We start from the raw sequence: 12,756 nt of genomic DNA on the forward strand, positions 1-12,756 counted from the left end.
TTGATCAAGCTTGTTTTCTGCTTTTGTAGGAAGATAGATGAGAACAGCATTCTTCTGTTTGCATAGCTCTGATTGCAGACAGTGATGTGAAAAAAAGGAGCTAACAATAATTGCTGGAATATTCAGAAAACTGCATAGGAAGAACCCATTTACACTTGGACATTTGACTGCATATTCAATATCCTTTTAGCAGTGCCTCTTCTGAGGGTACATATTCTTTACTTCTGTCTCTACAATAAGGAAAATTGAAATGACTGCCTTAGGAAGATGTTCCATGTTACAGACAATGAAATTAATTTAAAAACTTAACTTTCATGCTGCCCCTTTATCATTTGACTTCAGTTAAGCTGTTGATGTGATGAGAACATTTTCTTCCATTCTGACCAATATAATCACATTTTCTTTCTAGCTGTTCATAGTCTCTTATTTCTTAACTTTTTGTGTTGAATCCAGCCACTTAGCCATTTTCCCGGCACTGAACAGTAAGGTTCTGGTGTATGGTTAGTGCTTCCAGGCTATGTAATAAGCAAGGGGAGAAGATTTCTGAAACAATATAAAAAGACTAAAGTGAGCCTTGGTTTCTCTTGAATGGAATGTTCTGTTAGGTTGTGTACATTCCTGTTCTGCAGTATTTTTTTATTATTTTTTTTTTTAGGTAAAACACTCCTTTTTGGTTAATTTTTGTTGTTGTTCTTGTTGGCAGTTTAGATATGTGGCATGAAGCTGTAAGTGGCTTGAGACCAAAACTTCCTTATGCAATTGAAGAACATTCAGAACCCTCTGCCTTGAATAACACTGCAGTAAACATGATGTACAAATACATTAGCTGTGAAGATGCACCTGAGACCAAGAGAATTAGGCACAGACATTTTTTCACTCATCCTCTTTCTTCACAAACTAATTTTAAAGAAAAAAAAGACTAACAGAATTCTAAGGCAATAAATAAAGTGAAAAATGATTATTCTATTTTATGGTAATACTAAACAGTATCAAACTAATTCTCGTCTGGAATGAATTTCAGTAGAAGTTGTTTTTAAAAATGCAATAAAATTCTAATATCCTCTGAAAGGTTATTATCCAAGTAAAGAAAGCATTTCTGTATAAAGCTATGCTAATTTGTCTTGTCAAAATGGGGGATTTCATGAAACTGAATATGGACTACTTCTCTTTTCACTTACATTATGGGTAGCATTATTGCAATATCTGAAGTCAATGACAGAGCAGTCATTAAATTCTTCGCAAATAATAGCGTGGAAGTACTGGTAAATTGACCATAAGATGGCAATTCCAGCTGGCAGTGTTTACAAAGTGTTTTCCTTTATGAGGAAGTTATTGGATAAACTCTAAGCCAAAGTGCACTAGAAGACGGCAAATTCTCAATCATTAGACTGGATTTGTAGAAACAGGAAAATATACTGTAAACAATGAAAAAAATAATATATTTGTATTAGTGCCATTCGCACTTAATTGGTGGAATGTAGCAGAACTATGTAATTATGAGATAGTAAAGAGGTTTATTAAAATCAATTAAAGAATAAACATTAAGAATGGCCATACTGACTGGTTGGTAACAATTGCTAGACATTTCCTGAGGTAGTGTTGTTTCATAGAGACGCTTTAATTGCTAAGGATAAATGCTCTGAAAAGCAAGTAGCTTATTTTATTGCTTTCTGTCATTTGTGCACTTAACACTCTAGACTGCAAACAGTTTATTTCTGCCGATTTCTTTGTTTTTCTTTAATTTGAAGTTAATTTGGTTTATTTTATTTCTCTCTGTATATTCCTTCCATGGGGAACGTGGATGTTAAATTCACCAGTCACCAGAAATCTACCTGTCTTACTGTGGCAAGCTCCTAAAGAAGTGGTATCATCCACAGAAGATGCTTGCATAGTAGATCTGGACCTGTCTGCTCCTAGCTGCTAGTAATAAGCAGCTGAAGACAAAGCTAGTAATCAGATTAATATCCAGTAACAAGGGTCATATACCTTTTCTGTCACTGAATGAAATGTCATCTCAAATGAGCCTCTCCTGTGGGATTTAATTATCTGTGTCTGAACCTTTGTCTATTTTCATACTTCGACTTACTAGTGGTAAACCTGGAATAATAGCAATGTTCCTCTTCACAGACATGTAACTAAATCTCAGAAGCATATAAGGAAAAAAAAAATCAAAAACAGATTGTCACCTTTTTATGAACCTCCTTATTGTAATGTCTAGCTGGAGTAGGTAAATATTGTCAACATTTATTTTCAGCATTAAGATCCCAAGGAAGCAGTTCTCGTGAAGTCCTTGGAAAAAGCACGATGATTTCCTAGACTGCAAAATATAAAAGTGGGTGTTGGGGAAATGCACAATAAATACATTTAACGGCTATAATTTCAGGCTTCAGGGAAAGGTGATTAGGAAAGAAAAGCTATGCACAGCCTCTTTAAATTATTATTATTTTTTTTCCCTCCTTAAAGAATGATACTGAACAATGAATTAGGCAGGTCTGGCAAAGTTGCTGTAGGACTGTGTACTCATTAGTTCCTGTGTGGGTGTATCTTCCTATGATTTTGTTTTATATTTGTCACTTTTGAGTTCCACCTCATGATCCTTATGCTTCTGTGTGAGCGGTGGGAAGACTTCCTGATCCTTCTGCTCTAGATCTCTTGACATTTTCTTTGTTCAGGTTCTTCTCTATTCAGGTCTGTCTTCAGGTAAACATTTTTTTTTTTACAGGCTCCCTATGTACGAGAATTTTCCAATACTCATAACCAGATTTAACTAAGTCCTTAATTGCTTCATTATATTTAGTCAGATTTTCTAACACAATCATTTGCATCATTTAAATGACACAGCATGGTCATAATCTGGCTGTAAATTCCCTGTGGCACAGGGAAGCTGATGGCTGGGCAAAATTTGACATCTTTGAGTTTCCCCCTGGTTGATTCTAGTTTCCCCATAATTGATTTATTGGAGGGAACTGCCAGAGTCTAGGAGGTGGGTGGAAGAGATCAGCTGTACTACATCAGTCCAAAGCTGGGAAAAAGTATGGCCCAGTGGGTTTCAACCACCTGTAAGATGCAGTGTTGTAAGAGTACCTCGGTGGCTGTGTTTATTTATGAAATGTGAATGCAGTAAAATCTGACCACAGAAGGTTGGATAATAATTTATGCCTCTAACGGGTGAAATATTTAAGTGTCACACTCTGCAAATCCCAATGGCTGTGCTATTTAAGGCAAGATCTGTTTTTATCAATAGATCATTTGTGACATATGACACAAAAGAAAAAGAGCCTGCGGCAAAAATAGATTTTAGCTAGGTCTGAATTAGATTTTATAGGTCAGCTATTCAGAGTTAATTCAGTACCATCTGATTGCTGAAAAGGTACTTAACAAGGCCTAATTAGAAGGGATGTCTTTTACTGTCATTTAATGCAATTTCATTTATATGAGCTCAAGGATTGGCAGTAGGTTTTTCTCTTTGTGATTCTAGGGTCTCAATCTAACAAAGGCCTGTAAATGATCTCATCTGCTCCCAGGTTTCCTGACCGAGGCTTCTAGTGTAGGCAGCATGAGAACAAGTTTTAGAGAGTGCAAGATGACTGCACAGAAAGAATGTCAACCTTAAATTGCTTGCTAGCTTGAAAAAAACAGAAATAAAGCAGTTGTTCCTTGGTATAGACTATGTCATCAAACTTTTTCTAAAGAATGTTCTTGTTTGTCATAATGGGTTTGCCTCTAGCATTTACTTTGCAGTAGTTCCTAGCTGTGTCATGAATGTGAAAGAAGGTAGGTATTAAAAAAAAAAAAAAACTTAAAAAATAAAATCACAGCTTCTTAAATTCAATTTCAAGTATGTAAGAGTGAAATTAATCCTTGACTATTTAGGAAATAATCTTTTAGAACAAAGGCAATACCATCAAATGCAAAACCTTTCAAAAATGTCTTGGTCTTGAAAAAATTCCACCATCTTAAATGATTTTTTTTTTTTTTTAATGAAAACATTTGGAATTTACAAACTACTTCCTGTTGAGCAGTCAGACGGAACAGGCTTTGTGATCAGAATTCTAAGAGGCTGCTATCTTGTTTTCTCTGATATATACCTGGTTCTGAAGACCAGTACCCAGTGGTCTTTTAAGTGAAGCACAAGAGGTGTATCCATATAACCAACCGTGTGACCTCACATTACCTAGTGCACAAATGTGTTGTTGCTGAACTGATATTGGAAATGCTATGGGCAGTTAGGCTTGACTGTCAAAAAGAGTAAAGGAAGTAGACATGACAATAAATGAACTGGGTTTGAGTTACAGCAAATGCATCTTCATCAGGCTCCCAGATGTGCTTCTCTCACAGTTGATTGCTATTAAATGCTATACAATAAGTCTTGTTAAATTAAGATTAAATGCTAATTTAACACATCTAGAGGTATGATCACATTTTGTGTGGAATTATGATTTTTTAATGACTTCAAGTATGATATATTTATTGTAAATTTCTGCTGTATTCTTTGGGGATAATTTATTTTTATTTATTAAATTATATCTTGTTCCCTGACAACCTTTTTACAACAAACAAAGAAGTCACAAGAGTCAATGAAGCACAAACTGAAGGCATAAACAGGGAAGCACATCACACAAAAATATGTATAAATCTACTGACAAAATGAGGGAATAATAAGTTTGTAATGAAGATGAGGTAATTGAAATTTACAGGAGGAAGTTCAAGTTATGCTTTTAGCCATCAAAATCCTGTCAATTGAAATGTTAGATGAGCCTTGGTGTACTATGGTACATTGTTTAGAAGAAAAGGTGACTTTCTTCTTTAATAAAATTAGAGAGACTTCTTTTCTGTACACCACTCTGCTTGAACAACTAACCTTTAACTAATGTACTAATGCCACTTCCAATTGATGTGCCGACTTAAAATGAACAATTCTAGTGACAGAATACTGAAAACAATTAAGCTGAACTTGTCAAAATTAATAGAAGAGATGGCGTCTTCATCTTAGCCAGCAGAGGCGTTTAGAATCAAATGGTTTTCATAAGTAGACTTTGTGTTGTTTGTGTGTGGTTTAGAAAAGATGCATGCTTCACATTCGTGTCTTACTAAAGATGTACTGAGAAAAGTGATCTGAGTAGATCCCAGCTGAATTGAAGCAAGAGTTTCCAGCAGGACTCATCCTTTAATTCTTTCATTTCTCTAGTGTTGGTACTAAGAGTTGTCAGAAGTGCCCTCTGTGACCTGATTCATTACCACAGTACTATTTCCTTCCCTGAAATCCTTCTCTAACTTAAATCTTCTGCCTTACACTTGTCTTGGATCTCTCTGCAGTGTGGCCATTCTTACGTTCTTCCATAACATGATCACCTGTGCAATGTGGTGAATGAGCCAGACTTGCTGAAGAGATATTTGGAGAGGTAGCTGTTAGCAGCATCTTCTCTCCAGTGTTTATATCAATATTTTATTGGAGGAGATAAGCTACCATTTCAATTATGGTCTTTGTTAAAATGGAAAGCTGGAGTTGTGCTAATATTGTGCCAACTGTAAATAGTTCAGTGATAAGAGGACTTAACGTGTTTTGCTGAGAGCTTGCATAATGTTTCTTGACATAGTCAAAGACTTATCTATGCTTTGGCAAAACAGCTTAGAATTGCTGTGTCTTTCTGAGTTACTGCATTAAAGACAATATGCCAATCTCAGTAATATATTTGAAGTCTTCCTATCTTCCACGTGTTCCAGCTAAATCTTTGTAGTATTTAAAGTAAATTTCTGGAGTGAGTATCCTCAGAGAGATTGTACATTTCTATTATTTTTGGAACTGTTGTTGATTTTGTATAATTACTACTATGAGGTCTGTAGTAGCAGAAGCCTTCATTAATCAGAAATATTTTGCTATTTTAGTTACAACTCTTCCTCCCCACATTCTACTAACTTCCACTTTCTTTCGTATTCTGTTTGAATCACTGTCCCAGAGCAGCTATAAAGTGTAGACTTTTATAGCAAAAACAAAGAACAGCAAATTCCATGCTGGGCAATGTAGGCATTATTTGTTTGTTTGCATTCTGAGAACCTGCCAAAAGTACCAGAACTTCTCTCTGGTGAGTAATGTAATAAATTAGATTTCATCACCATGTAATCACATATCCATGAGGACTGGATATAATTTTTTTTTTTTCTACAAATATTTCTCAATGGAGATTGTCATGCTATACACACAACTCTGCGTCAAAACATACTTGTTTATTAGATTACTGTGCTTGCTTTTTAAAACCACAGCAAAAATGTCTAGTTTGCCTTGTGAGCTTCACGGAAGCCCTGCTTGTTATTAGCTAATAAAAATGCATAAAAAAGATGACTGTCAAAGTAGGGCATATTTGTAAGCATCTGCTCTATTTATATATTCTAAATTTGTTCCTTTGAGTAGGCAAATCCACAGTTCGGCTGAAATAAAGCAAGACCAAAAAAAGACTTTACAAATATTCTGATTTTCTTTTAAAAATTTCACATTTTAAATACACCAAGGTTTTCACAAATAAGTAAATAAATGAGCAGGACTGGAACTGTTCAAGAAGAGGCAATGAAGCTGGTCAGGGAGGTGTGTTCTGGGAATGTGAAAACTGGTCCTATGCTGTCTGTTGACATGTTTTTCATCTTCGAGCATGCTAAACAGCTGATGGTGGGTCAGAAGAGCTGGGATGCATGTCAGTTAAGGTATGGCAGCCCAGCATTGATTAAAAGTGTGCAAAAGCTAGAGCAAATGAAGAATTAAAAAATAATAATAATAATTATGGGGTGATTTTCTGAAGTATTACTTGGTCAAGAGTTCGGCTGAAATTCAGTGGGGTTTGAAGATGCACAAGAAAGAAAGGTATATAGTGGATCCAATGGAGTTCTGTCCTTCTGCATGGAAGACTTAGGGCATCTCTAAGGTGATTATGCAGCGATAATCTTTAAGTCCTTGGTGTCTTTTAATATATTGTGTCAGGTACATACAGCATTTCAGTGATAACAGTGAGCTGACCAGAAGACACAAAAATGGGTAGAATCAAAGGAAGGGGCCTGTATACAGCATGTCCAAGGAAATGTGCTGCTTGACACAGCGCTCCCTTTTCTTTTGTGGTATTGCCATACTGTCTACAGCTCAGGGATTTATGGACCCTAAGGTTGGGGAGTTCTTTTTGGTATGTTCCAAAAAGTTTTAGTTTGGTTTCGTATGTAGACAGCATGCTGAGTCTTGGAATCCTGCATTATTATCACTTTTTGTTCTTTTAACTATAGCTAGTTAACATTATTTCCCCTCCTTTTAAAAATTAAGCTATAACTACAGTTTTGTGTAAGAGGCTTTTTCCTACTAATAGTCTCTTTTATTCTGCAATATAAAAGCAACATCTTTTTTCCCTAACTTTAATATAGTCTTGAAATTTTTTATACACTTCCTGTGAGCTTCAAATAATGGTGTCTTTTAATAATCTCCATATCATGGATAAGCCTTTTTACACATCAAGCTGTTCCCTTTTGTTTGCTTGCAGAAAGCTGCTGCTTTTCCCTATAATCCTTTCCTTAGAATTAAGAGTTACTGTGGTTAATTTTTTTTTGTGTGTGTGGCTTCCTCACAGCCAAAAGATACTGAAATCAATTTGGAATTAAACAGTTGTCCTTATTTAGAAAGTGGGTCTTCAGTAACTGCAACTTGTGCTGAGTCCAATGCGAGTAAGGAAGTAATGACAAATTGTTCTTTCCTTTTTGGTTTCTCTGTTTTATCAGCTAGTAAGTTTAGGTATGATGTTTTGCTATCTCTTTGCCTTTTTTCATCTCATCACAGGTGTAGGAAAGACAGTGTGTAAAGTATTGTGTAGGGATGCTGCTATTCATTGCACAGCTTTATCACTTATTATTACTTGATTTAAACTCTTTGCATTTAAAAAATGGGAAGGGAGGAAAAGAATTTTGCCTGAATGTTTGCCCCTTTACCCATCATTGTCTCCCTAAACTGTAACTAATAAGTGATATAAGGTGGTATATGTTTGCTAATCATCACTCAAAGGGAAACAGTTTTATTTGTATTTAAAAGCAAAATAGAAAACTATGATTTTTTTTAATGTAACATTTACAAAAAGGAATTTGATAATTCTTTGTCATAAAATGTGATTCCATTTAGATTGTTTACTTTAGAAAATATCAGAAAACAGTTTCAGTTTAAAGTGATTAAGTATTGCCATATAATTTTTCTCCAGCTATTTTTAATGACAAATGATACAGATTAAAATTACCTAGTGTACCATTCATCATATTGGATACTATTAACTGGAAATAGCCTTTTTATTATTTTTGGACATAATACAATATAAATAAAAAATAATTTGTATAGTAAATAGAATAAAATAAGCATATTCAAATTAATGAGGTCTGTCTCTTGTGCATGTTAAAGAAAATCATACTAAAAAAAATGATGGATTTTATTCATTCTTCGTATATTACTCCTTGGTCTGATATTATTTCAAAGAAACTTCTCTTCAGATGACACTGACAAAGCTGCTTTGATTAGACAAATGATGATACAGTAAACAGAGTTCAAAGTCCATAAAAAGAGCATTTCGTTTGATAGCCAGCTAAGTGAGTTGTCTAATACAGGGACAGTCAAGAAAGAAAACGGAATAAAGCTCTGTGCAGGTCAACATTTCAGCCATTCTTATTCCATCTTCATGGTCAGTTGTGAGATTTCTTTCTTTTTTTTTTTTTTTTTTTTAAATGGAGCATTACATTTAAGTACAGTATCATTTATTCTAATATATAGCTAATTGGACTAAGTGGCTACTGTAATTAGCTAGAGATCTAGTACATCTTTATTCTAAATAATGAAGGCCTCATTTAAATTCCTTCTTGTGTAGAAAAGAATGTGCCATTAAACTAATTGTTCTGCTCTGCTATTTGATATCAAAGATTTGAGCACTTAAAGTCTTGGCAACCCTCATCCATCCAAATGTGGTTGCGATGGGATGTGCCATGAGTACGGAGGACCTGGTAACCCCACTCCAGCTACTTCTGAGCACCACAGCACCATCCAGAAGCCAGAGTGGGGCAAGTGCTCAACCTGAAAACATTAATGCCATTTCAAGAGGTGTAAAAGAGAAGCAGAACGTCTGCACAGGAATTCTGTCAAAAGAAATTTGGTTATAATGTCTGAGATTTAGGTCAGCAGAAATTTACATAATCTCTATGAGAAAACAAACTAAAGTTGAAAGTTAACTAACAGTAGAAGGTTAGGTTTTAGTTGTTAATCTTACCTGGTTGCTTCAATTAGAACTTGAATGTTTAGTAAGATTATTGGGTATGGCATTTCAGAATATTCGTTTTGCTAAGCCCTGTAAAAACTGTAGTGGAATTGTAGTTTTCTTTTGTACAGTGGGAAGTTGGTGTTTGTTCTCATGGCTCCCAACTATTAAATTGGTTCCTCACTTTGGAATACCAGTAAAGTCAACCTTCCAAAACTGGCAGCGGAGGTCAGAACAGTTACCTGAATTGTTTTATATACAGAGAACTAGTTTGTTGTTGTTGTTTTTCTATTTAGCAGTATTTTTTTCTGCATTGCTTGAAGTATCTGTGTTTCTTAGCATTTGATATCTTGCACCTTCTTTTCTTTACAGGATAGGAAACCGAGCTAACAGTCTGATAGCAGTCATATATTTCTCCAGTCCTTTTCAAAGACATCATCAGCTAGGATTACATCAGAGTAGCTGCATTATGTCTTTAGTGAAAAGGCTATTGCTGAGTTTGATGAGTCAGATTAGAGACAACAGCTCTGAAACATATCGTGCATATACTGAAGAGATTATGACGGATGAATATCCTGTGTTACGCACATAACAGAGTGTCATTGCAGGACAAAGTGTTTCCAAAAAGGCATTATCTTACAGGTGAGGGTATGGCTATTTCTTTATCAGCATCCAGGACATTTTTGACACATGAACCAGCAGTGTGGCTTCTGGGATGCTGGTATTGGGAACGTTATCACATCGCTAGTGTCTGTCATACAATGTTTGCACAAAGAAGTAGGGATTTCATTTCTGTCTGCTTTTGGCAGTACACCTTACAACTATCTTTTGTCTAGAGACCACTATCATTTTTATCATTAAAGGAAATCATTCCTATATCATAACAATGGAAAACCAGTGGCTGCAGAAGTTTCACTGAATATTAATCCTCTCCTAAGACTAGCTCCCACACAGCAACAAACAAGTACATCCTGAAGTGCTTGCAGTTGGGTGTTGGATTTCTATTTTCTAATGTTTATATTTCTAAATGTTCAGGAAGATGTTCTAAACAATCAAGGAAAGAAAAGCCTATTTAACTGTGGTTGTCTTTAACCCTGCATGGTCTGCAGAAAGCTGGTATCTCTCTTGAGAAATAAGTGGCATTTCTGGTTCTTGCAACAGCTCTGCCTCTAGTTCCTTCTGAGCAAACTTTATGTGGCCTTGAAATCTGGATTCAAACAGTCTGTTAATCAACCAAGATCTGATCCTGCACTGAATTTTATTGAAGTGACTACTTGCTGAAGAAAAGAAGCAATCCATTTATTTAAAGATTGCTGTTAGGCACTGGAAAATGCATGTCCCTTCTCATTTTCTTTTATTGCCTCCATGTAGATTGATTAAAAAAATCCTCAAAATACAGGATGTGAAATCACAGTAAGAGCGTTGATTTGCTAATGATTTGTTAGGCAGACTGTTGGCTGCTCTGTTGATGTATCACGATCTTCTGTGTTGTGAGTTTGTGAATACTTTTTTGTAACCAAAAGCTTTTAGGAAAGTGATTCAGATTTTATAAACTAATTAGCTTGATCTAAAATGACTTACTCTTACATGCCATACACTTGAAGCTAAAGTGTGTGGTCCTTTATATGCTTTATGTATGCATTTAAATGAACAATATTTATATGGGGTTTCTTGTAATTAAAAGATGACTGGATTATTCCTGGAAGCTTAGGAATTCTCTGAGATGGCAATTTAAGTACGGCTTAAAATATAATAAGGTAAAAATGAAATGATAAATGTTCATCTGAGACAATGCTAGGTTTTATGCAGGAAAATTTTGTCTTGAGGCCATTTTTTGATTCCTTGTCTTGTCACAAGTATCGTAAACAAATCAATTCTGTTTGGAACAGCTTTAATTTAGGATTTTTCCATATTCTGCTTCAGTATCTTGAGGCTATAATATAAATTTATACTCTTCCATTCATTCTTCCTCTCTCATGTGTAGTGTGACCTTGCATAAACTGTTATAAACAGAGTAATTGCTTGTGCCAACAAACATCCTGTAATTTGAGGCTGTTGAAGTAGAGGTTAGAATCTGGCCATGAGTATAAATAGGATTTAATCTGCTTCCCTGTGTTCTGCAGATTCAGTAATTTTTATTTTTATTTTTTTTAAATTCAAGAATTCAAACCCTAGCAATAGCTTCTGCTGATTTACAGCTTCTTGATACAGCTTAAAATTGGGTACAGGAAAATTTATGAGAGGACCATATGTCCCACTTATGACTAAGTCTGGAAGAAGGGATGTGAAAGTGAATCCTTCGTTCCTAATATGCTTCATCTCATTTCTTACATACACACCTCTGCTCCTATTTTGTGTGTCTACATATATTTTATGCACATTTTGGTAAGAAACTGTGAAACTGAACTTACTAAAGAACATTTTTGCCTTTTGAAAAAATCATCAAAAATGCAATACCAACCAAAATTATCCTCTTAAATTTTTTTAGATTTCCATTGTGGTGTTTTGCAAGCATGACTTCTAGGTTAACTGGAGAACTTCAGTCTCTGAGATCTACAGTTTTGGTTTCCTCACGTTCCTCACTGCTGCAGTGATCACAAGAACATTTGTGTGGGGTAAAAGCAGCAATGGTCAGGCAAAACAGGGGACCATAATTTTAATCTCTTTGTCCCTAGGTTTCATTATTTGGTTCTAAAAACAGCAGGAGTCCCAGAGGACTGTCAGAGCTAGCCTGGTCATCATGACAGACATCACTGGAGCTGAACTAACTTGAATGTAATGGTGAGAAGAGAAATAGCTTGGACTTCAGACTGCAAAACAGAGAATAATTCATCTTCCAGTCCAAGTAATACTTCTGTCACTTCATTGACAGCCTGCAATATCTTTAACTGGCCAAGAACCTTGCAGATATTTCTATTTGTTGAATCATCCAGGTAGATTACAGAAGCTAAATTACAGGCAACTCTCAATCATCTGTGCTATGAGTTCATGACTGTAGTGTTAAAAAGATAACTACTTTCATGACTTCACTTTATGCCTTGATTTCATTTTCAAAGTGAAATACTCTATAAGCTTTTTTGTCTATTTCATATATGTATGTTTCTTTCAATTTTCTGCTGTGGTTGTTTGCATATAGGGATCAAGTTTGCTGTTGCAGAGCTACATTGTTATGGTTCTCATTCAAAATGAAAGGAGCATAAATTGCTGATGTAGTATATCTGAAGTTTGATGTAAATCCTACATGTATAATTCTGATGGATGCTGTTGAAAGACTAAATGTTTCTACAGCTTGTGTAGCAGAGCCAGAATCTGTCTCTAGGTGCCATAAATCACATCCTTTAAGGTCAGAGACAGTGTGGAGAAGTTGTATATATATACACCACTCTCCAGAAACTTTAGGAAAGCCTGTCTGCATATGACCTATACTTCTTTACTCTGTATTGGTTCAAGCAACAAACAAATCATATCAGGTGACAGAAGTCAACCTGGATGAAAGAGT

This window comes from Anas acuta, chromosome 13 (genome assembly GCF_963932015.1).
Source record: "Anas acuta chromosome 13, bAnaAcu1.1, whole genome shotgun sequence".
NCBI classification, from domain to species: domain Eukaryota; kingdom Metazoa; phylum Chordata; class Aves; order Anseriformes; family Anatidae; genus Anas; species Anas acuta.